We start from the raw sequence: 25,438 nt of genomic DNA, 5'->3' as shown, positions 1-25,438 counted from the left end.
GTCTCTGGTTGTATTTGTACCTTTTATGCCTTTTCTTTGTTTTTACTTCAACCGGTTGTGCTTGATCCCTCATCATTTCTCTCACACTCTTATTCATCCCTTTGTCAGTCACTTTTTCTCTTTGTCTGTTCCTCAAACACCCCTCCTCCTTCCACACACACACACACACATGCATACAACTTGTGTGCAGTTTAATAATCATTATGACGGGGGTCCCTAATGAATAAAGCCACTCGGACTAATTGCTCAGAGTGTTTCAAGATACGAGATAACATGAGAAAAAATGAGGATGTGCACGTTAAATAGCTTGTTGTTGGAATTTTAAAGAGGTAATTAGAAGCATTCACAGTAGGATGACCACACGCTTGTTGTTTGTTTCTTTTTCAGGACATGATAAATCTTTGGGCTGATGGAGCGCGAAGGCTTTTAAAACAAAGATGGTGGTAAAAACAAAGAAAAAACAATTTCAAGATCGTTCAGGGTGAAAATTAGATCACCGGGGTAAGACAGTGGGATATATTTATTACTAATAACTGGATAGTTGATTGGCTCAAACATGACAGCTACATGGAGATATTTGCATTGAACACAGTTATGTTCATAGAAGGGAAATGGCAAGTAGATTGAATTTATGTAGTGTTTGTTTAGTGATAGCGACCACTTGAAGCTCCTTTGAATTAGACCATTTTTATCCAAGTGAAGTCATAAATGTGCACACATTTCACCAAGAAATAGATTGTAAGGCAGCCTGGGGTTAAGTGCCTTGCCAAAGGGCACATAAACATGTGGTAGAGGAGGAATCTGGAATGGGACCAACAACTTGTATACCAAAACCTACTTTTCCTGTTGAGTGACAGTTTCCCCATTAAAAACAAAAGCTGCAGGTGTTAATATCCAACATGATTGTCCTAAGTCAACCAGACACTGGTTGTGTCTTAAAGAGTTATCTGTAATTAATGCTGAAAGTTTAAATATAGGATTGACCAGTATATGTTTGAGTTTTTTACTTATCTAAATGTAAGGTAGTCCTAATGGTAGTTTAACAACCAGAGTTAAGATTTGATTAAAATGAGTGTTCTAAAGAATGTCTACAGTATAGCAGCAGTCCTCTAGGGCTGGCATCCTGCATGTTTTAGTTCTCTCCCTAACAACAACCTTTTCATAATGTTAATTTTCTTGTTAGGCCTTCTAACAAGCCATCATTTGGTCCAGGTGCGTTAAACCAGGGAAAGAACTAAAACATGCAGGATACCGACCCTCGAGGACCAACTTTGGGCACCCCTGGTTTATAGAACATAGATGTTTACATGCTTTGCTTACATATCAGTTCTATCTTAAAAATATCATAAATATTCCATCATTAATTTACAAAGTGTCTAACTCCACCATTTTCCTTTTCTTACCCTACTTAGGGGAAATTCCACAACAGTGAGTGAAATGGTCATTTAAAGGTTTGACCACTGTGCAACAAATCATAGTATATGTCACAACAGTTAAAACAATTAAATTAACTTAACACTGGGACTTTAAAAGTGTTGCTTGCCAGTAGAAGCTAAAGCAAGATTAAATCAAGTGCTCACTTCTGTCTGACCCAGAGGTTGAACTGTAAACAACTGTCAACTCAGCGTGCCTGTTTTCATTTTGCTCTTAAGGCCAAATTCCCACTTTGGTACCACACTGGACACTGAAATTGCAAGGACCTTTTAGCCCTGTCAGCAACTTCTGATCCTGCAAGCACTATGGCAGAGTAAGGGGAGGGGGATTCTCAACCTGCAATACCTGAAGGTTGAGATTCCCCTACACCACGGAAGATGATACACCTTTATCTGTCCAGTAGTGGTCAAAGACTTGCTCTAAGACCACAAGCTAGAACCTAAATGATGGGTCAGATTGACAAGATCAAGACTGCTGATGTTAAAATGATGCTTACATGACCCAACGCAATGGATGATTAATAGCACAGTCTTGACTCAAGCTAGTCAGTGTATGCTGTACGATATCATCTATGCTTATTCACCGTTCACATTACATTAGCGTACATCCGTACATCTACCCTGTCTTGCTCTCTGGCATATTAAGTATTTATTTTTTAATCAATGTAAATGAACAAAAACCTGTAACACTTTATTTGACGGGTTTTGAATAAGGCTGTCATGACACCATCATAAACATGACATAACACCTGTCATGAACATGAGTAGGTTTTCATGAATATTTATGACTGTTGTCATAAAGTGTCATTCGGTAAATCATGACACTTTTAATACAAAGTTGACATTATTCAAAATGTCTTCCTTATGACAACTTGACATTAACCAAGAAATCATGATCTGACATAAATTTGTTATAAAAGTATCACTGATTAAACTTTAGCTTTAATAACATAAAGCTACATAATTTTTAAAGTTTAATCAGCAATAGTTTTACAAAGTAAAAATCGCCAGCCTTCGCCAGCAGTGCTGCATGAAATGAAGCATTAATACCCTACATTTACACTAGGGAGTCACTGTTGTTCTCAGTGCACGCACACACAAATTTATAAAAGCAGCTACACACTTGGGCGAGCACTCTGTAAAACTGGCAGATATATTTATTTGCATAAACTTCCTTCTCCTTTTTTTTTTTTTGTCCTGATTCTTGCTGCAAACTTATTTCTGCCTGGAAAAAATGCTGTGTGCCATATGTAAATGCATCAGGGCAAATGTTCTTTACAGAGTTGCGGTGGTGGGCGTCTATGAGGCTTACTCCGTGCGATTGATAGCCTCCATGCTGTAGCCCAGGAACAATATGATGAATTTGCGTGTAAATTCATCATATTGAACAGAATAAATCCCCTGTTCCTTTGTGTTTTGATGTAATTAGGGATGAAGGCATGTTAAAAGGCACTTCTTGTACAATACTGTTTTCTGCATTGAGGAGAAGAGCAGGTAAAGACAAATGTTCCCTATAACAAACTTGTTCACTTACATGAACTGTGAAGCACACCAACAACCCCACAAGTGACCAAACAGCCTCATTAATCCAGTTCTGCCCTGCCACACTGGCTTTGGGTCATGTAGGTGACCCAGCTACACATGCACAAAGATTAAGAACTGACAAACATCATTAGTTATCGTCTTCCTTCAACATCCTTTTTTTTCTCTCTCTTCTTGTTGGAAGTATAGTGTATGGCAGTGCTGATCATCTGATGCTCTACATACAGAGGCCAAATTCAAATGTAGTTTTTTTTTTTTTTTATCTGTTCAAGTCATAACCATCACAAAACATGTGCAGTAAATTTCTGAGGATTGCTATACATTTTCAGTAATTTTGAAGATGATTTGTCTACAAAGAATGAATGCACTATATACATTTCTGAAATGTATTTTATTGAAGAAAAAAATGTCTTTAGTTTGGTTGCTATTGCTTTGGCTGTTGAAATTATAGGGTTGATTTGGTGTTAAAAGATTTGCATCAGTGGAATAATGAGACGTTTAGCTTCCTGTGGCATGTTTCAGCACTTTCACTTGTTTGCTCAGTAGGTTTTGTAGGAAACAGCTGATGGCCCATCGGCAGTCCGCCAGATTTTTAAGGGCTCTGAATAACTTGGCTGCAAGCAAAACTCTTCAAGAGCTCCGAACTGTCATCATTACTGACATATGTTTGCTACAGCCTTTAAATATATGCCCACTGAGACATTTTCGCTAAATTCATTTTATTTATTTTTTACATTTTCCCATCTTTATTTCTTCAGCAATGAACATCTCACAGCAACCTTTGACACAGGTTGGTATTTCAACATCACAATGATCCCAAAGGCACATCAGGGCAAATTTTCAAATGGGTAAAATATTGTTGAACTGCATGGAAGTAAAAACCCTTGAATTTAATGAAAATGTTGCTAAGGAGACAGGAGGTAAAAATAAATAGTGCCATTATTTATTTTGAACATGATAGTAGTATAAAATCATGCACAAGAACAAGGAATGCAAAAGACATATTTTTGTACCACAATAATTTTAACATGCTCGAAAAGGAGTAGGAAGACGTAAGAAACTTATGAACTCCTACCTCAGAAACTCATACAATATTTTCAGATGGGCCCTCATACAACAAAAATAAACAGGTTAATTAATTTTCTATTTTAACTGGGTTTACAGACGTCTAAGTACACACATCCATACCCACACGCTCATATGCGTTAGCCTCAATTTACATATACACATTAGTGCTGTCTCTCAACCATTTTTTTATATCTTGTGAAATGACCTCCTTATTTTTCATTTTAAATCGTGTTAAGTTTTGACTTTGTTTTAACTCTTCATTTCACTTGTTTCATAGCTGTACTCCATGAATTGAAATACAAAAGCTGTTTCTTGTTGTTCATGAACTACGACTCCTTAAGTTTGAGTAACCCCTTAGAACCAGAAGAAAGAATTTAAATCTCATTTGAACAAGCAGCTTGTGGCTGTTTGTGTTTGATTCCTCTGAACACTGGTTGATATATTGAACTGTTTGCCTTAGAGACAAGTGGCAATAAAAAAGGATCATCTCTAATGTTTTTTAACAGCAAAGTGACAGCTACTTCAGAGAACCCTGGAATAAAAACAACTCTTTAAATGTTTATATCAATTACCAGGTGACTGTTGATCAATGGTAGTGACTGCATAATGATTTGTTGTCCGATGTTTGAGGAATGGCCAATCAAGGCTTCAGTGCATTTTCTCCCTTCTTTAGGTTTTTTTTTCCTATCACAGTTTCCATTGGCATTTCCCTCTCAAGACAAAGAAAATGTGAAGCAAACAGTCCCACTTTGGGTTGCTTTCATCTCCACTTGGATCCTCCTGTTGTTGGGCGACTGGTTCTTTTTAAGTACAGTGGGGGAGCTGATTGTTGTTTTGCTATGTAATTTTCTACTGATGGTCTCCGCCAGCTCCGTCTGCGGCCACAAAAGCACGCTCGACAACTTGACAATTACCACCACTCAGCCGGGATGGAAATGTGGCTGCTGCGGCACTGCTTGCTGTGACATTGCTTTTTCCTGCTTTCCAAAATGGCACAACATGAAGTGTTTCGGAGTGGATGCTGATCCAGTGGCAATTCAGCATACTCCCCCCCCCAAATGCTTTATGCTGCTATGATTGATTGGGCTTAAAGGCAGTTTTGAAATCCTACTCAGTAAATCAAGCAAGGATGTTGGAAGAAGTTTGAGATTTTTCATCTTAATTTTCTGGTGCTAGTATGCAGAAGTAGCGCTTTGCAAAAACATAATTGTGAAGTGGCAACACAAATCTGTTCCACCATGTTACTACGATACCCTGAAATAAAATGGATATCGTTTGCCTCATTAAGCATTGGTGAACAAACAGCATGATAGAAACCACTGGACGCAGCAGACAAGTGAAGAATAAAGTTGTGGGGAAGTATAAAGCAGGGTCAAGTTTAAAACAATAAACTAAGTATTGAACATCTTACAGAGCACTATGCAATCTATCATATGAAAATAGAAAGAGCAAGGCACAGCTTCTAGCCTACTAAGACACCATCCACCTAAACTGACAGACTGCGCAAGAATAGCATTAGTCAGAGAGGCAGTCAAGGGATGCAAAGATCTACAGCTCAGATGGGGGAATCTGTTGGCAGGATGGCTATCAGTTATACCTTCCACAAATCTAGATCAATGGCAATTAGAAAGCCATTGTTGACAGAAAGCCATAAGAAATTCTGTTTGCCATAAGCCATATGGAGGATTCAGCAAACATGAAGAAAAGTGTGCTGTGATCAGATGGGAAAAACTTTTTAGAAATGCATACAAATTCTATATGTGGCAAAAAAAAATCTAAAACTGTACATGGAAAAGATGGTGGTGGAGGATTCCTACATCAGGAACAGGGAAACTAGTCAGAGGACGGTTGATTGTACCAGGGCAACACTGAAAAAAACTAAACTTATTTGAGAGTATGAGTGAGATGAAATTGGGCCTGAAATTCAACTTCCTTGAGGACAACGACATTGAAAAGCTGGAAGGAAAATATTAATTTCTATCTAGATGTTCAAAGCTTTTAAGAGATGTACATTGAAAAACATTGGGCATATTTGTAATTACTGCAAAAAGTGGTTTTAACACATCACAAACCATAATTTGTATGATAAGTAAAATTTCCTTTCACTTCCCAATTAAACACTACTTGCCATATCAAATCCCAATAAAAATACATTCAAGATTAGAGTTGTAATGTAACAAAATATGAAAAGAATTACCGCATATAAATACTGTAGTTTTCAAGTCACTACAAAGATCCTTATTTTATTCTTTTTAAAATTCTGAGTAGGAAATATTGGGGCAGTCTGACTATTGAAACACATACCATAAACAGAATAGCTCTGTGTGTCAAGTAATACCTAACAAAGCATTTTTTTCTTTTAAATTATCATTCAAAAACACTCATTTTCCTTGTGAAAGTGTTGTACAAGTTGCTTTTTTCACGATAGACCCTAAGTTTGACTGGTCTTCCTCCCTTACACGGTTCCATTATGCTGCTGTCTCCAGAGCAGGAACATGGTTCTATTTGGAGCCCGGCAAAAGCTCTCAGCTAATGCCCCCAGGGATGCAGCATCATATCTGGCCAGGAGCGATGCAGAGACGTCTAGTGGTGGAGGCTTTGTGGCTTGCCTTTTACCAGCACATCTGGCTCCACAAGATTAGTGTGCTAGCCCGAACCCCGGGAAAATACACATCACGTGTAACAACAAAGAAACAACACGCCTCGGAAATGCTTTCCGGAGCAGTTTGTGTTCGGAAAGGGGGGTAATGAAGCTTTGCCATAAATACAGCTGAGTTTGTCAGTAAATGAAGGCAAATACATATGTAAATATGCAGAAATTAGATTTTTCGGAGAAGAGGAAGTTAATCAAGTAAAAGTCCATTTTAAAAGATGCCTCCAGTCGTCCTGGCTTCCTTTTGTTTGTCTTGCTTGCCCTCTAACGTCTCTCAGCACTTTGGGCATTTTTGGAAAATTTTGGCCTCTTACTGGTGCATCCATTTTTTTTAATTCCAGCAAATGACAATCCTGTATTTATCTGTCTCCAATTCGCTTGCCACGTCAGTAAGTTATACACTCCAGAATGATGAAGAATCCATCGGCGGACATGTTACAGCAGCCTAGTAATGAACAAAACTCATTTGTGTGCCAGTAATTACACACTTCTCTGATTAAAGATGGCTGTGCTGGATAGTATTTGGGTAATTATTCCCTCTTGGTCCATGTGATAAGCTCATAAAGTCCAGTCAGGGTGGGTAAGGCCATGGGGAGAAGTTAATGACATGCTAAGGCTGGTTAGAGCGAATATCTAGTCTTTTTATTCTTTTTTTTCAATCATCTCCACAACACAAGTTACTATTCTTATGTGTATTGTCCCAGCATGATCGCTCCAGCCAAGTATAAACAACAGAAACCAACGTGGCGTAGATGCACTGAAATCATGTTCTATTAATGTTGTTGACAACTAGCCTTAGCTAGGGGTTAGTGCTAACATGTGGCTCCTCGTCCAACAAAGCTAATTAAAGTGGACCTTATATTAAAAATCTCTTTTCCTCTAATTCTGGGCTCCATGGTTGACATAATCCCTCTCCTCATACTTTCTTGCTGTTTTTAATTAACACTTGCCTTCCTTGTCTATTAAGTGACTCGGTTAGCTCTGCCTGCTGTCCCTTCAGTGAGCCATTGGGTTTGTCACCATTCCAGCAAGTTTCCCCTTCAGCTTGGCATTCTGTCATCCCACCAGAGGTTATCTTTCCTTCAGGCTATCCAGGCCGTGTCCTCAGCAACCTCTGCATTTATATCTAACCCCTAGAAATAATGTTTAAAATGCCTGAAATATATCCTTTGTTGTTTTTATTGCAGCAACATAATCTGACACTGAAAAGTTTTGAACAGTCTGTATTTTAATTAACTTGCATGCTTAAATCATTCAGTGGACGGGAAGAGTAAAAATGCAGAAAACATTTTTTTAGATTGTATTTTACCGTTTAAGTTAATGATTGTGTATAGGAATATTTAAATTGCCATCTATTTTGTTGTTTTCCAATGGTGTTAATCTGATGTGACAGTGAGGCCCATTTCACCTAAATGCCTCTCAACCACAGCAGATCTGTGCTGAAATCTAAAAGTCAGGAGATAGCCATGAATCATTCATGTAAACTTGCCCATATTTACAGTTAGAAATGTAATTAAAAGTTTTAAACCACCAAAACTGTGACGGACAGCTCTGGATGAAAACCTAAGATTTTCTTGGAACCATTCACATTGAGAAGGATGATGGGGGGAGATGACCACAATTTAAACAAAGGTAAACCTCTTGTTTCTACCACGTCTTCTAAACATTAGGTCTTATTTACATGCTATCAAGCCTTTCTATCCTTATTTTGCACAACTCTACTATGACTGGAACCATGTGCTTTGTTCACATAGGTCTATCTACGAGATTTTTGTAGGCAAACACTGAATAAATGAGTTTATTTAAAATAGGACATGGTACAACATAGATAATCTGCTAAAGAAGAAATGTACTATACCAGGTTATAGCTAATTTCCATCTCTAGCCCCCAAAAATGTTTTGATTTTTTCCCTCTTTTGTCTGTTTAAGGGAGAGGATATTGGAGAATAATTTTTTCTCATCTTTAACAGTGGTACCAACATGTGTAGAGGGTGCTATTCATTCATCTCACACTCACACAAACATTAATTCTGAACAAGATGACCCCAAACATAGAGTCACAGCTCAAGGGAGGTCTAGTGAACAGCGAGCTTGATTTAAAGTTATCCTGATATGAAGGAGTCAGGGCTGAGAAAAGGTGCCATGTTACTTGTCACAGTTTCTGCAGAGTTCAGTTCAAAGCTACGAGTGAACCAGTTAGCCACTCCCTGAGCTGCAGAGGTCACAGAGATACGGTTCTGAGTTGTGTTGAGCTCCTGTCAGCTCCGTGGTCTGCATGGCGGTTGAGCTGAGGGTTAGCATGATGGCAATAAGAAGTGTCAGTCAAATAGGTACATAAAGAGAAGGAACCCATATTTCTTAACGACAAGGCCCCATATTTGGTAACTTTAATGAACAAGCAAAATGTAGTGTGTCACAGGTAGGCACAAGTGGCAGTTCTGTGTCACTGCTCGTTCTTTCACTTACTTGTAAGGCACTAAAACTAAGAATTAGAATTTAAGTTGCATGTTTTTCAATTGCAGAGTTCTTTTAAGATATTGAAAGAGCTGTTGTTGGTGTATGGTAGACCAACCTGCCGACAACCTTTGACCGCCCTGCATAAATTTGTAGTAGAAATATAAATCTCATTTGTTTGTTGTAAGGGTACAAAATACATCATTTGGCTTTTACTTTGAAGGCCATTATTACTTTTCTAATGCTATAATTTGAATGACTGGTTTTTAATCTTGATTTTATGTAGAGTTCTATGTACAACTCAAGATATACATTGGAAATCAGGTTCTTATTGCAGATGTTTGGAGGTGTGGATATATTTCATATTTTACATGGCACTGAGTGGATTTTTTAATATGTTCATTAGAAAATTTAAATATCGACAGTCTAATTTTAATAGATTGTCAAAATTAGTCCTGTGCTCTTTTTCTAATAACATGGCTTAGCACTGTGGTTGACTTGGGATCTCTTGCAGTTCTCATTTCCATTCCAATATATAGATTTGTTTTCACTGTAACAGAACTGGACATGATAAACATCATACTTGTGATGTTTGTCATAAGAGGCAGTCAAAGCTTTTGAATCTTACTCTATGAATGAGCAAAGATGTGGCCACTTTTATGACTTGTACCCACAGTGAACATTTTTAAATGTAGTTTAATACAAATGACAAACAGCAACAGGCAAAAAAAAAAAGATTAGTTAAAAACAGACATAGGCAGATTCCTGCCAATAGACTGTAGCTCACTGCCCACAGAGGGGTGCTGCAGGGGCACCATCTCAGACAGAGAACAGCTCAGGGACAAGCAGAAGAAAGCAAAGAGACGGGCAGCGAGAGGTTGCCCCTGTTTATCGGCTGCGGCAGGCTTGGCAAAGGCTCCCAGCACTCTGGGGGAGCCCAGTTCACCGTTTTTAATGAATGTGAACGAGGAAGGAGGAGACCGCCGTTGATACTTAGTAGCGTTTTGGAAGATGCCAGGAAGCGAGGCTCCACGAGCCACGGCAGGCCAGACAACGGCTGTGGCACATGCCCAGGAGTGAGTTGCCAGGAGCCGTTTGTTTGACAAGGCCCAGAGATGGGGCTCATGCTAAGAACAGAGGGGCTTTGTAGTTGAGGCCAGATATGCTGGGGCACAGATGAATGCAGGCTTTAACACATACGGAGTAAACGACAAACATACACGTGTAGGATTCATGTGCTTACAGGGCTGACGACACACTCTAATGTGTTTCTTCGGCTTGTCACACAAGCCGTGTTTTCATGAGTCACATTATCTTTCCATTTTACATACAATAGCATTCAAAGGTATCACAGCACTTGAACTTGTTTACATTTTGTCATGTTATGCACATAATCCTCAATTTATCTTGGATTACAACCAAAATTAAAGAATTTGAGAACAGCACAAAGTGATTCTTGCTCCACCATATAACACCTGAGGGATACTTTGTTGCCCTGCGACAGACTGGCGACCTGTCCGGGGTGTACCCCGCCTCTCGCCTGCAACGTAGCTGGAGATGGGCACCAGCAACCCTCCCGACCCCATTAGGGACAAAGGGTGAACAGAAAATGGATGGATGGATGGATGGATGGGATACTTTGTTTAGAGTGTGTGCAGTGTCAGGTTTTAAACTGTTTTTTACGTGATTACTTCATGTTTGCTGTATCCTCTGCATGGCTTTTGACAAACTGCACACAGGACTTCCTAAAAAATCCAGATCTGTGGATTATACAATTAATGGTTGGAGTATCGACAAGTCTAGATTCCACCTCAGCTGTAGATCGCTCCAGCTCCTCCAGAGTTACGTCTGACATTATTTGGTCAATCACTTTTGGGCTTTTCTTGGTAGGTTTTCATACTGTTTCCAATATCATATGATGGATCAAATTGATCATTGTAATTTGTTGAAAGCTTGAGGGATTTCTACATAACCTAACTGTGCTTTAATTTTTTGATACATTTTTTTCCCTGACCTGTCTGCGGTGTCTCTTGTTCTTCATGATTCTGTTTGTTCCCTATTGTACTGCAGTCATAGAACAGCTGCATTTATACTGAAATGAAATTACACATCCAATGACATTTGAAGGCAGTTTGTTGCACTAGATTCTATTTTGGGGTGTCGAGGTAAAGGGAACTCACACTTTTCATACTTTCTTAGTGAAATAATGTAAAACCATGTGTCATTTATTCTTTCACTTCACAGTTATGCTCTACTCCTCTTCTGGAGTGAAGAAATGTGAAAGTTAAAAAAAAAAGGTGATGAATAATTTGTAAGACACTGAGCCTAAATCAAACAAGGACGCTCTTACATATAGCTTCTCCTTTACACACACTTCCAAACACACATTTCAGGTACGTTTCTGGTCATTTTCCTGTCATAATTAAACAGTTGTTCCAAGGCCTCTCCCATCCCACCTCCCTCCAGAACCTTCCTTTCTTCTTTGTCTCTTTTTCTTCTTTTTTCCTCCCTCTCATCTACCCAAGAAATGAAAGTGACATTTTTGAGCCTGCATCCCTCTGCTAGTACTCTGCCACACTCCTTCTGCTTGACAGCAGCGCATTCAAGGCGGTGTCAGACTGAAATTATACTGTCTGTGAAGCTCGGCAACAAGGCGAGGGATACAGGATTTCACCGAAGAACAAGCACACCCTGGAGCTGTGAGAGTCAACCTCAGCCTTTGAAGACTGGTGAGGAGCGGGCAGGGAGAGCCGAGTGGATGGAATAAAAGGGAGTGTTTGTTTTTACGCCACGGTAATGGAATCAGTTTCATCTGATGTTTCAAGATTGGAGGCTAAGTGCAAATTCTACGCAACGTTCAATTTAGTTCTAATGTAAGCTGTATTATCTGTATATTATGATTACAGTGATATAAAGAGTTGGACGTGAGCACTTCAATCTCCAGCTTGGTCACATGGTTTCTATATATGTTGCATTTAAGTACTTCACTTGGCTTTCCGGAGTTCTCAGTCCTTTGGGTTCATTTTAAAAATAGAATGGTGAAATTCACCAAACATGTCTGGCAGATAGTCCTACAGTGGACTTAAATATAATATGCACTCCTGAAGAACCAAGGAAGGAAGTAATGAAGAGCAAAAAGAAGAATGGACAAAAGAAAAGAACGGACTGTAAGAATAGAACAAGGAAGGAAAGGGAGGAAGAACAAAGAGGACAGGAAATCCATGAGTAAAAACAGGAGGAAGAAACAAAGCAACAAAGAGAAGACAGAGAAAAAGAAACAGATTTTAATCTGTGTGAATAAAATAACCAAACTAAAATTTGACAAAACACACAAGAAAGGAAAGAAGAAAGGACAAAAGGAAGGAATTGACACAGGACACAAGCAAGGAAAGGATTGACAAGGAAGAAAAGAAATAAAGGAAACAGGGAAAAAAAGATGGACAGGCACAATAACAGAAAGGACAGCAGAACCGTTTATCTAGACAATGGAATATGTAATACAATCTAGGAATACAAATATTTTTTTTCCACATTTTAATTGCTTTTTCATTACTTTCAAGGCTCAGAAATCTTTGAAATTAAATCAATTACTTTTCCATACTTTTCTAGGTTGCATAGAAACCCTGTTGTTAACAGTTAACACTTGCAAATGGAAAACTATAAATAGTCTGTAAGGGGAAAAAATCTGGAGAGTGGAGCTCGTTTCTCTCATGTGAGGGTAGCAACCTCCTTCTGCGTCTCTTCCTTATCTGACAGTGTATCTGCTGTTGAGTCATTCCCCTTTACTCAGACTCAAATCATGTGCTACATACTGGAGGCTAACCTTAATGGAAGATTCCTACCCGATCCCCTGGCCACGACAGGCATTCTGCCACACTGCGGCTCTTAAGTTCTGACACAACTCGTGACACAGCCCGAGAGCGAGCCAAATGTAGGCACAGAGCAAGGCGGGAGAGAGGCAGAGGATGGGCCTGCTGATATCATGCGCAGAGCTTTCTAATAACAAAAATCAACAGCATAGTTGGGCCGCCATGGAAACCTAACTTGTGACAGCACCTAGCTCCTGCATGAACTGCCCCCTGTGATCCGGGGCTTACTGTGTTGAGCCTGAAACAAAATAAGGAAGAGTTCAGAATGGATTAAGAGGAGGACTACTACACACAGACACAAAGCTAGAGTTACAGTCAGCTGCGTGGAAGCTTTGTGAAGGTGGTGGGAATGGGAGCTAATGAGAGAAACATAGACGTTACACTGGGAAAATGGGAACAAACAAATCTACAGGATCTCAGCTGATTTAAATGACTTGACAATCATTATCTGAATAATCTCTAGACTGTTTAAATTGCTACATTCACTAGGTAAATCTGCTATTTTGTTTGGCAAAGTCAAATAATTATTCAGTGTTTATTGTGTGGTTACAAAGTCTGATAAGAGCTATAATACATGGACTGTAGAACTAAGAAGACCAATCCCTTACAGATGTTAGGCCACCACATGTGAAGAAAAAAAAGAGCACCTAATATAAAGGAAAAAGCTAAGAAAATTAAACATTGAGCAGCTGCATTCAATTGGAACAATGTCCTGAAGCAGCATCTCTAACATGCTGTTTCAGGAACGAACAAACCATGGTATAATATAGTTTGGTACCATAAACGAAACTCTATGGTAAGATTTAGTGGGGTGTGATGTAGTGTGATATGGTATGATATGGTATATCATTCGGTCTCGTACCATATGACACAGTGTGAGAACGTATGACATGAAATCAGATGTACCACATAATAGGTATGATACTGTAGATCATAGTGTATATCGTACTGACAGAATGATGAGGTGTCATATAGTGTAGTGTGGTATGAAATGGTTTTGTACAATATGATGTGGTTTTGTCTGGTATGTGGGAAAGTTAGATTTTGAATTTTATTGTAAAATGTGTTACACTGTGGTATAAAATAGTAGGTCATAGTGCTGTATGGTTGGTGTTGTATGGTAGGATGTGATGGGGTGGTATGTAGTGAACAGGTATGATGTAATATGATAATGGTGCTCCACAGTGTGATGTCATATGGTTATGGTATATAATAGTATGGTACATTTGGTAGGATACATTATTGGATTATTTCCAATCCAATAATGTAAATTGGAAAGATTTTATTGAGCTGCAATATCCAAATAAACTTTTCAGTTAAATTTTGATTTAACAGAAAAACTCCTAAAAAGATCTGATAGACTTTCACTTTAAAGATAATCTAGTCAGAATTGACTTCTTATGAATCCCTACTTTTTTTTTTTTACATCAAATTTATGCAGCTATTTGTTGGAGTACTGTTTCCCTTGATCAGTATTAAAAATGTCCCTGGGTTCCCTGATTGATTCCAGTTCTTTGATGCATTATTGTACAACTGGAGCAGCATTTGGCTGTTGGAAAGAACGTCCCCATCTCAATAGCTCCTCTTGAGACAGACTGTTCAGATGCTCCTATCCATAGAGCGGATGGAGTTTCAGTCTCATGACTGAGATGCCAGTGTGGAATTGGAAAGCGAGCTAACGCTGGTTTAGTTTTTCAACTGCCAGTCCTTTCTTCCTTGGACATGTGCTTTGTGGCCTATATCGGTTCCTGCTCAACTCTACATATAGACATACGGCTCTGCTCTCTTCCCTCTTCCCTCCTCCCCTTTCCCCTACTGACAGAAACATTGGGACACGTCACCCCAGTCAGCTTCCTAACAGAATGTCATACTGTTTCCCTGCAAAACGAGACCATGAATGGGCTGGAAAAGTGGGAGCCCACAGATGTAAATCTGCATCATGCATGGAGGACTCTGAATGGGACAACTGCAGGGGCAAGTGTGTGTGTGTATAGAGACCTTTTATGTTTTTCCTTCAATAATATCCGACTATGTGTTTGTTCAGCTCATAAAATCACAACAAAATATACTCTTTTTGTTATCATGTGGCAAGTTCAAGGGTTGTGAATACTTTTACAAATCATTATATGGAAGCTGTTAAGTGCCTTTTACTTTCCAGTCAGTAAGAGCTGCTGAAGACTAATTGTATGCATTTTTCAAATGTCCATACGTTAATGTCAAGTCGATGCTCTACAGCAAAATACACCTACTTGATCAGTACATCCTTGAGCCTGACACATTGATGGACGTATTTTGCGCTCTATTGTTTTTGACAGAACCCCCCCAAACAACAGATGAAGTCAACAGGGCCTGAGTTAGAAAGGCCTCAGCATCAGCATTGGAAATCTGCCCTTGCCCTTGGTGGACGCTTGTTTTAAGACAGGTGGGCAGCTGTTCTAACCGGCTGGAGGAAGTGCGTTACAGGAGGGGATCCATCCGGTAAATGGAGCCGTGTGGTTCTGATGGATCAGCGCATCAGTTCCTCTCCTTGGGGTCAGACAAATGGAGGCTAGCAGTGAAACAGTATCAGTCAAAGTGAAAGAATGGAGGGAGGAAAAGGAGAAAAAGGACAGGGACAAGGAGGATGAGCTTGTAATATTTTTAGAAGATACAAAATGATGTATTAAAATATGTTGAATTCATTTGGTTTGTTTATATAGTGTTAGTTCACAACAAATGTTATCTCGATGTACTTTACAAAAGTCGTTTTAATGCAGTCGGTCGTATATTCTACCTCCTCTTTCGTTCCACTCAACCAATGGTTGAGAAACATTGCTCTGTTTTTAATTATGCGGTACATATATACATGTAATAAATAAAATTACCTGGCTGCTTAACTTTACATGTTTTGGGAAAAGGCTGTAAGCTTCATTTACATAATACAATCAAACAGTCAGCGGTGTACCATTAAATGTATATATTTTTTTGGTCATCTGTCATTTTGAACAGTGAATCATTTGTGCAAGTAAACTTTGCTTCCTGTTACTGAACTTTGGGAACTGGATGAGTTGTAAGGGGACACATGATTTTCACTTTCTAAGGTTGAATTTTATCCGGTCTCTGAAGCAACAGTTGTTATACATTAGCTATCCAAGCTCCATAAATAAGTACTCCGACACCATCCCTAAATGCTTAGCTCCAAATGTTTGCGGTTTACGAAGAAGAAACTTCGACATTTTTTAACTTCTCCTGTAATCAACAGCTTGTGGGTAGGAACTTTGACATTAGGCTGTTGTTAAGCTTCTTTAGTCACCCTAAACGTGCCTTATTGAATATTAATAGATGGCAAAGGCAAAAAAATACACACACACAAAAAAAAAAGAAATGGATGTGCTGGTGAGATAGAACACTGGACAGTTTAGCAGTAGGGTATTCTCAAGAAGGCTTAGTCTTTGGTGGCTTTAAAACTGCATGATTTGGGTATCTTTCCATGAGCTTCTCACAACAAGTCTGGTACTTGAATAGTGCTTTATCCAGTCCAGAGGACTCCAAAGCACTTTACACTACACCCATTTAAAAGGAATAGTACTTTTTATTTATGTAAATTCTCTCCTTCCCTACTGTCTTTTAGGTATATGATATAATTTTAGTATTTCTAACAGACCTAAAACAGTAAAGGGTTTTTCTTGTTAAATGTCAGACCAAGAATAAAATGGTTGCCTGCATTTTTGTACAGTGTTAGTGAAAATTGAATTTTAACAAATTTTTTTCACTTTATTCCTCCACTGCAGATTCTTGTTGTAGTCCCTCTTTTTATAAATCAACGTCCTAATTCATAAGGAATATATTTTTGATAAAGCTGTCTCTTTATCAAGGAGCCATGTTACCAAACTGCTTTCATTCGGGTTGTTTTTGGGTACATGAGCGGTTCTGTTTTTCTTCCCTTTTTGGCTAGACTGAAATGGATCTATGGTAATTGTATTCCACCTGTGACACTGTGCTCTGCCGTCCATTATGATACAATGTTCTTTCTTAAGCCAGAGACTTTCTCCTCTCCCTGCTGCTCCCTGCTGTCGTGGTCTAATTGTGCCGTTACAGAAGCGGAATCTAATTCTGAAGAAAGCATCTACACGCTGAACCTTGCCACAATCTGTCTTTCCATTCTGCAACATGCTTACTCGCACACGCACACGCACAAACTTTTAGTGTTTGCAACCCCTGGAAAGCAAACAGGGCCTTTGGCTGGAGCAGCCAGATAGGAGTCGGTTAGCTCCCACCTATCCTTTATCTGAGCCCGGCGCTACACATCAATAACACAAACACCTCCGTCCCTCCCTATGTCTCTCCCTCCGTCCCTCCAGTCCTTTCTTCAGCCCTTTCTCACTCTCCCTCCTTCCTCTGTCACTACACACCCAAACTTCCCTTTCTCTTTTTCTCCTTCCACTCCTCCGCTTTTAATCTTCCAAAACAAAGCGCCAAATACCCCTAGAAGAGAAACAGCATTAAGCTCAGAACGTGATAAAGCACTTGTTTGATTTATTTTTATTTAGGACATTTGCTGGTTGAATCGCTACAGCATTTCATAATCAGACAAATATAAGAGTCTTCTAAACTTTCTCAGATGGCCGCTCTTGCTGGAGTGTATGGCTCTCACTGTGGTTTTACCTTGATTCCCGGGCATGAAGCTTGATAACAGCTGTGATTCACCCTGAAATCATCTGGTTTTGGTTCTAATTGCATTTGGGCTGTTTGATCTTTTTGTCTTGTATCCAGTTAAACTTTTCTTACATGCTAGATTGTAACAGTCTGGTGATTTTATACACATTTACTTTTTTGTAGGAAGAGCAGAGCAAGTGAAGAATGTATCTTGCCGAGCCTGAGATAAAATGCCCTGCAAACGTATTGATTTATTTGAAACCCTTTTTCTTGTTTTGACATCAGAGTTTCATGTATTTTCTTGGGATTCCAAATGATGAACTAAAACAAAGCAGCGTATAATTTTTCGGGATTGCAAAAAATTAAATCCTGAAAAATGTGGTGGTTATTTTTATGACAGTTAAACATTCTTAACACTCCATGAATACCATAAAATATATTATTTTGGTGGCAGTATTACACTGTGGTTATGCTTTTGGGAAGTCAGTCATTAAAGGAAACATTGTTAATAGTAAAAGCCTGGAAGTTTGTGCGGAGATTCCCCTTCTAGCCAGACAACAGCCCTCATCATTCAGCCCCGACTACAATGGAATGCTTTAGATCCAAGAAGTTAGAATGACCCAGTCAAAATTCAGACTTGAATCCAATTAAGAATCAGTGGCGATACTTGAAAATGTATGTTTACAGATTATTCAGCTATTTTACAAAGAAGAGTGATCAAAAACTTCAGTCTAAACTGGTGAAAACCTGACAGAGGCATACCACAAAAATACCAGCAGCTGATTCTACAACTGTCTGATGCACCTTTAAGATATCTGTTTGTCAAATTATTTGCTCCTCTTCATGCAATATCATCTGTTGTAATTGCAGAGTAACAAATATGAAAGCATACAATGGGTTCAAATACTTTTGCAAGGCACTGTGGGAGAGTGTTAAAATATCCCCAATTGATTTTTCTATTCCTTAAATCCTCCTAATGTTTTAGATGGGTTTAGGCATAGTGTGTTCCTGTTCCGGTTCACAAAGCTGTGAGTTCTTTGCCTTGGGGGAGATAAAGTCTACAAGACTTTTTTTTTTATTCCCACCAAATGTCTGAAACTTCTAGAAAATCCTGTTCCTGCTAAATGTGCAGGAAAAACTCCCAGAAACCCTTTTGACAAATACATGAGCTTTCTTTTTTTATAAGTTCACTGCAGAATAAATGGAGCCCAAAACTAAAACCTGTGGACTTTTACAAGACCTTAAAGCCAGGCATCATGCCACTTAAGGTCTTGCTCTAACTCTGCCGAATCAATAGTGGAGGCAAAATGGTGCACTAATCAACATTCCATTATTGCTATTTGCATATTTGATCCAGGATTTGTTCAATGGATTATATATATTACCTGCATGATGTTTAATTGCCTTTTTAATAGACTCTGTGATTAAACGAGAAAGTTGAGCTCGGCTGGAGGAAGAGACAATATATTGAATAAGTAAAAATAAAAGAAAAAGAGCAGAATCTTATTAGAACAAGTCTCTTGCATCCTCTGGAACATTGCATGAAGGTGCGAGAATGAAATAAAGTAGAGATCCGTCTCATGATGGAGGCAGCGGTAGCTGTTCAAAATTCATTCATTTGCCTGGTATTTGTTTAAGAAGATTGAGGAGGAGGCTGCTTGTTGCCGTCACAGTGGAGTTTTATATCTTATCATGTTTTGACAGATGAGAGGTGTGAGGCACAAAGATGCACACTCGTGGTGTTCTGACTCATTGTGGGAGTGCAGATGAATCAAATCGAGACTTAAAACCATAGTGTTTTTCAAACTTTTTGTGCGACATTCAAAATACCTTTTACAAATTTAATCAGAACATGCATGCATTCTATTGCAAACAGAATGTTGGAGACAATTTTTTTTTTGCAGTTATCTCTTGTTTACAAGGCATATGTTGTATATGGCAAAGGATTAGAAAAAAATTGTCTTTCAGTTTGTCATTTAAGATGAAGGGCTAAGTGTCTCAAAGGTCCTTTGTTAGAATAGGTATTGGATTGCTTTTCCTTTTCCTTAAAAATTTTAATTACAGAGATATTTCATCTGCTCTGGATGGCATTTTAGGCCTAATGCTTCTTAATTTTTTCTCAACTTGTATGCTTTAGTTTTTGTGTTGTACTGCACAACATACTTTTATGGTTACTTTTAATCAAGACCAGTGGTGATTCTTGCATGAACACCGCCCTGGGTGACCTGGGTGAGGTAAAATTCATTTGTTTCCTCACTCTTGGCTCTGGGTGCCATCTCCCCACTGAGTGCACATGCAAGGTGTAGCTGAAAAGTAAGTTAAAATTTTGTTAATCTGGTGTTTGCTCACCCTCCTTTCTAATGCCACCCTATGGTAGATACCCATGGTACATATCAAAGATCACTCCGGATCTAAACAATTAAGATTATAAGAATGTCTGGCTGCTTGAAAGCAAAACATAAAGACGTTGAGGGTAGTTGCACAGTACTTCCTGTCTTGCTCAGTTTACCAGTCTTCACTGAAGCGGTCATACACACTCCCTCAGACAAATATTGAAAACTCATCAGTTCCTTCTTACTGCAGAAGCACTGATTGTGATCCATCATGTGGAAACTGGTGAAAGTTAAAAAAAAAATAACGCATCTCAGTGAGGTCACCCTCTCCCTACAGTTAGCAGCTAGTCACCTGTTCTCATTAATAAGGAAATTAATGTTGCATTCCGTTTCAATTAACCTTCCCCGACTACAGGAACATGACTGGGAGGGAGGCCCAGGCCCTCGCCGAGGTCAAGGTAATTGAATCAGGGGTACACCAATCGAGAGGCCAAAGAGTTGTTGCCAAGGCTTTTGGGGGGCGTCCGTTAACCCATCATTAAGGTGGAGGGTGAGGCTGTCATGTGTCAGGCTGCGTTGTTCTGGCTCAGGGATTTGACGGTCATCATCGAAGAGGTCAGACTCAGTGACTGTCAGGTGGCAAACTAGGCAATAAAAATGATGCATGTGACGAAATGGGTCAGATTTTTTTTTCTTCTTTTTTTTTTTTTTGCTCATTACTTTGGATATTGTTTTATAATCTAGCCCTGATTTAAACTTCTCCACACCTGTATCACTAAGCTGTCGGCTGTTTGTTCATTAATGTCCTCTAACAAACCTCTGAGGCATTAACAAAACTAATGGATTTATGCTGATATTAAATTACAAACAGGTGGGCTCCATTTTTAAATAGGTGACTTCTGAAGGCTGTGGGGTGTATTGTATTTAATTTACAGTTACAAGCATTGAGGGAGCTGAATACAAGACACACCACACCTTTTAGATATTTTTTTTGTGTGCAAAAAATACAGAAAATGACAGCAGTTTTCTTACGTTTCACTGTGTGACATGGAATAATGGACAATACAATTATGACAAAATTTGAAAAAGTTTGAGAGTTAGGAATACTTCCAGAAGGTACTATAGTTATTTTTGTACTTTAAATCTTATTTGTTATCCAAAAAATATTTTTCTTTTAGATTCCTTTTTATTTTTCCAACTTATTTTCTTCTGTGTCTGATTTGATGGTTGTCTGGGCTGCTGAGCATTGGCCAATAGTAAAACACACCTGGGTGTGTCCAGCCATCTGATGAATGACCCTGTGGCTGCTGGATGGATCGATGCTGGATGTTCATGTTTGTGTGTGTGTGCTGAACGTCAGAGAAAGTTACGTGTGTGTGAGGGGGGAGTGGGATGAGACGGGCAGGCACATTCTGCTGAGCTGGAAATCCCATTAAATCCTCACTACTGCACACATGCACACCCCCTCACACACACAAACACAAACTCTTTTTTTGTTGTTGCTTTAAAACACTATATCCTCTGCTAACACACATTAGCAAATACACCCACAAGCTTTCTATGTCTTTACTGACACACACCAGGCCACACAGTGTACATCTGAACACCTTTGGTCTTACGGATCTCCTGCTCTGTAAGAACTACAGCTCCTCTTTACTACTTTATCACAACAAGGCAGAAACTGTCGGGTCTTCAGCTTTCTGTCACAAAAATGTTGAATATCCTGTAACGGCTTCGCTCAAGTTGCATAATATGTTTATTTGTATGTGTTGTGGCTTAGTGATATGGATGCTATAAGTCACATCTCTGCAGGCATCCAGCAGGTCTTCTTGGCAACATGCATGCGTGTGTATGCGTGTATGTTGTGTAAGCAACCACCCCTATGCCTGCACTGACAGCGTGCGCAACCCCTTATTTTAAAATAATCTCTTTCTATCTGTCTCCGTGTGCCTCCCCAGCCCCCTCCTCTCCTCTTGATCCCTTCTTTCCATCCTTGTTACTGTTTCTGCCTTACACCTTCAATCCACCTGTTTCCCTCCATCCCGCCTTTGTGTACCGCTCTCTTTTGTTGATCTCGCTTCATCTGTCATCTCTTCCCTCTTTTATCCCCCTTCTCCTCCACCCTGGAAGCCGTAGCGTGACATTCTATCTCTGACACATTGTGCATGTCCTGCTCCGACGTTGCCAGCACGCTGACAGATCAGCCTCAATGTGTGTCATCTGGCTAAAGGCAGGAGAGGCGGGATGAGGGACATATAGACAGGGATAATCATCCTCCACTCCCCCACCCGTTATATTAAGTCATGGCATGAAGTCATGACTGAAGCATTTTATTTAAGCTTTGTTTTGTCTGTTTGCTTTGGAGGCTGTGCATAAAGGTGGTATATGTGGTCGATTCTGACATGATGAGCAGTCGATAATAGGAAGCCATAGTGGATATTTCTATGGAGGTGAGGCTTTAAATATGAATACTGAAGCAACCACAGATTGAAAGGAAAGGGGCATGACTAATGGATGGATGAAGATAGATGGATTCAGCTTTCAGACAACACTACAGAATCAAAGATTCCTCCAAATCTTGAAGATTTTCAAATAATTTTTTTCCATTTTGCCCCAGACTGGATAGCAACCCTGGCACTGTATCCTAACATGCAGTTTTTGCGTGGGAGATGCTTAACGCAGCCTCTCACTTTCTGTGGTAATCTCCCTTATTGCTGCCTTTACCGTTTCATTAAGGCAGCAAAGCTTTAGCTGACCCAAAAGTGCTTCAAAATAACTCTTTATTAAAACCTCCAGAGCCATAAAAACACAAGAGGGATGCATTCCAACCTTTCTCTCACACTTAACAATCCTATGCATAATAACAGACTATATGTTAAAAGGTACTTAGAGACTGCAGTTCTCCTTACCTCCCACAGCTTCCAGAGGTATTGGATGATCCAAACATCATGTTGGCAGTTTTTTTTTCTTGTAAAGTTGATGATGGTGGCAAAAGAAAAAGCAGAAAATTTGCATAAATGCACTAAGCAGATTTAACAACTTTCTAAAGAGTAGAGCAAAGTAACTTATTATGGTGGGTTCACAATAAGATGAACAAAACATGGATTGTTTACAAACTGGACAATTTCCAAAGACCTGTTAATCAAGTTTTTTTTTTATGTGTTGATGACTAACTTTAAAAATGTAAAATAAATCTGTTCTGCAGTTTATTTCACTATTTTATGAGAAAGTCCAAAGTGCACATTAATCAAGATAATGAAAAGTATTCCGTTCAGAAAGGTTAACATTACAGGGCGAAATTGCTGAAACATTTTCTTCCCACTTTCAGCAATAAAATACATATAATGTGATTTTTGCCATCTTTCTAGCTCAACAGACTCCTTTTGTGTGCAATTATGTGTCTGTAATACTTAGAGAATTTTGACCCAAATCAGAGAATAGAATGAAATATGCTCTCAGGATATATATGCAGGCAAAACCTAAGAAATTATGTTTATCCTACTGGCCACAGAGTGCTTTGCCGTTTGACCTCAGGATCTGGCTCTTTGTCACACTACCACCTTCATTCCAGTTAATCAAAGAAATTCGAACAGTTATGTCACATAAGGATGAGAGGATGAAAGGTCCTGTCCTCCTCATCCTCTTCCACATAGAATTTCCCAAGTTGTCAACAATTTGAAATCTTGAACTGGATCAAGCAAGTTAGTTTTTTCTATTATTTTGTTAACTGTTTCAACAATAACCTTAAATTACATCGATATTCTTTTTATTTTTGTTGTCTCTTGTAACCCTTTCTGAACATTTCTGCTAGAGTTCCAATGCATTTGAGTGGAGTTAAACTCAGAAAATGACGGACTGCTTTAGTGTGTCATCCACTGATCAAAATATGCTAACGTCACACATTTGGCAGCAGCACAAGCAATAGTACACATAATTCAGCGTTCGTGTAAAACAAAGCTGCTTACAGTAATTTGTAGCAGGTGAATTGCTGGGGAAATAGGTCCCTGACATCACCATTTTTTAAAAAGTTGAACTGAAACAAAGACCACAACAGATTAATAGCTTTGTTTTTCTTAGAATATTAGAGATTAAATTTTAACATCGGCCAAATTACTACTTCAGAATACATATTCTATATTCTTATTCTATTCAAATGTATTGTTTCCTTGATAATGATTTACTTATTTAGCCTTGCACCTATGTAGATTTCCCTGCGCCCTCTGACTCTAGCCTCAGATTAACTCACATTCTCTATCTATGCTACGCTTCTCCATGTATTTTCTCCTTTACTGTCTTTTTCACTCTTGGTGCTCTTTCTTTCCCCTGAAGCTCCTATAGCATAGGAGCCTGGTTCCCTCTTCTTCCTTAAACCAACCGGATTTGTACCTCCATAATAAAATGAGAGGAGAATGAAGAGGATTAATCGAGCCAACGGCAATGGAGGGATTTGATGATGTCATCTGTGTGAATGAAGCAGTTAGCGGATTATTCCCTCGGAGGTGAAAGTGATCCATGAAAGTGAATGTAGACGCTGGGGCACAAAGCTGAAAAGTGAATCCTGAAAAGGTAGATGTTGCTCTTGAAGCAGACAGGTGGATGGAATGCAGAAAGAAAAATTGTAGAAGATTGCAGGGTGGGACAAAAGTGAAAATGGCAACACAAAGGGAGTAAGAAGGGGTGAAAATGATTGATGGAAGAGTCAGGGGAGACAAAAAAGGACATATCAATGAAAGAAGATATAGGTTCGTTTCAAACCTCTGTGTTGTCATCTCTGAGGACAAATGACATGGTGAGAGCTTGGTCTGGGCAGTCGGTGCTTAGTGGGAGGTGTCAGCTCTGAGCTATGGGAGTCCGGCAGAAATCTGTCCCAGAGGCCCCAGCTGTGGCAATCACTGCTCAGTGGGCCACGAGGCCAGAGCAATCAGACCACCAGCAAGCTATCTGCTAAGCTCTATGCCTTCTGTCTGCTTCACCCATCTATTCCATAACAATGATTGCACACACTTATTCCTGCAGCTGTACAGCACCACAGATGATGTACAAACCTGGCAATGTGACGCATCATTAGTAACACTTCTGGTCAGTGCATTGGAAATAGATTTTGTTGTTCAATACAAACGAAAAGCTCCGTTTACCAGACTCAAATTCTGAAAAACATCAGTAATCACAGAAGCTCCTACCGTTGCCCTGAGCAGAATCCTCGTCTGGCAGACAAACGTAACAGCTTCTACTGCAGGTTTGAAAAGCAGGAGTTCAGTTTTCTCGGTCACAAAATGCATTGATCACCTTTTTCCTCAGGACCAGACTTTAGGTCTCTGAGGAAGATGTAAATAGAAACTTTCAGTGTCCAGAAAAGCTGCCTGAGAACCTATCTTCACCAACTGGGCCTGCAATGAGTGCTTGGGTTAGTAAGGACAGCCACCGATGACTACGGATAAACAGGTTTCTCTG

General features: G+C 39.3%; 1 protein-coding gene and 1 long non-coding RNA gene across 5 annotated transcripts in view; both read left to right on the top strand.

The window, feature by feature from the left end:
• Positions 1 to 25,438, top strand: part of ppargc1a (peroxisome proliferator-activated receptor gamma, coactivator 1 alpha) — a 335,937-nt gene that overhangs the window by 187,336 nt on the left and 123,163 nt on the right. The window lies entirely within an intron of this gene.
• LOC114157551 (uncharacterized) lies at positions 1,121 to 11,501 on the top strand. The gene is made up of 3 exons (XR_003598188.1): positions 1,121 to 1,284; positions 6,029 to 6,030; positions 11,490 to 11,501. It is a non-coding gene; the product is annotated as an uncharacterized LOC114157551 (long non-coding RNA).

Source organism: Xiphophorus couchianus, chromosome 14 (assembly GCF_001444195.1).
Source record: "Xiphophorus couchianus chromosome 14, X_couchianus-1.0, whole genome shotgun sequence".
Classification (NCBI taxonomy): Eukaryota; Metazoa; Chordata; class Actinopteri; order Cyprinodontiformes; family Poeciliidae; genus Xiphophorus; species Xiphophorus couchianus.
The sequence above is the reverse complement of the archived record's forward strand: the minus strand, read 5'-3'. Positions and strand labels throughout refer to the sequence as shown.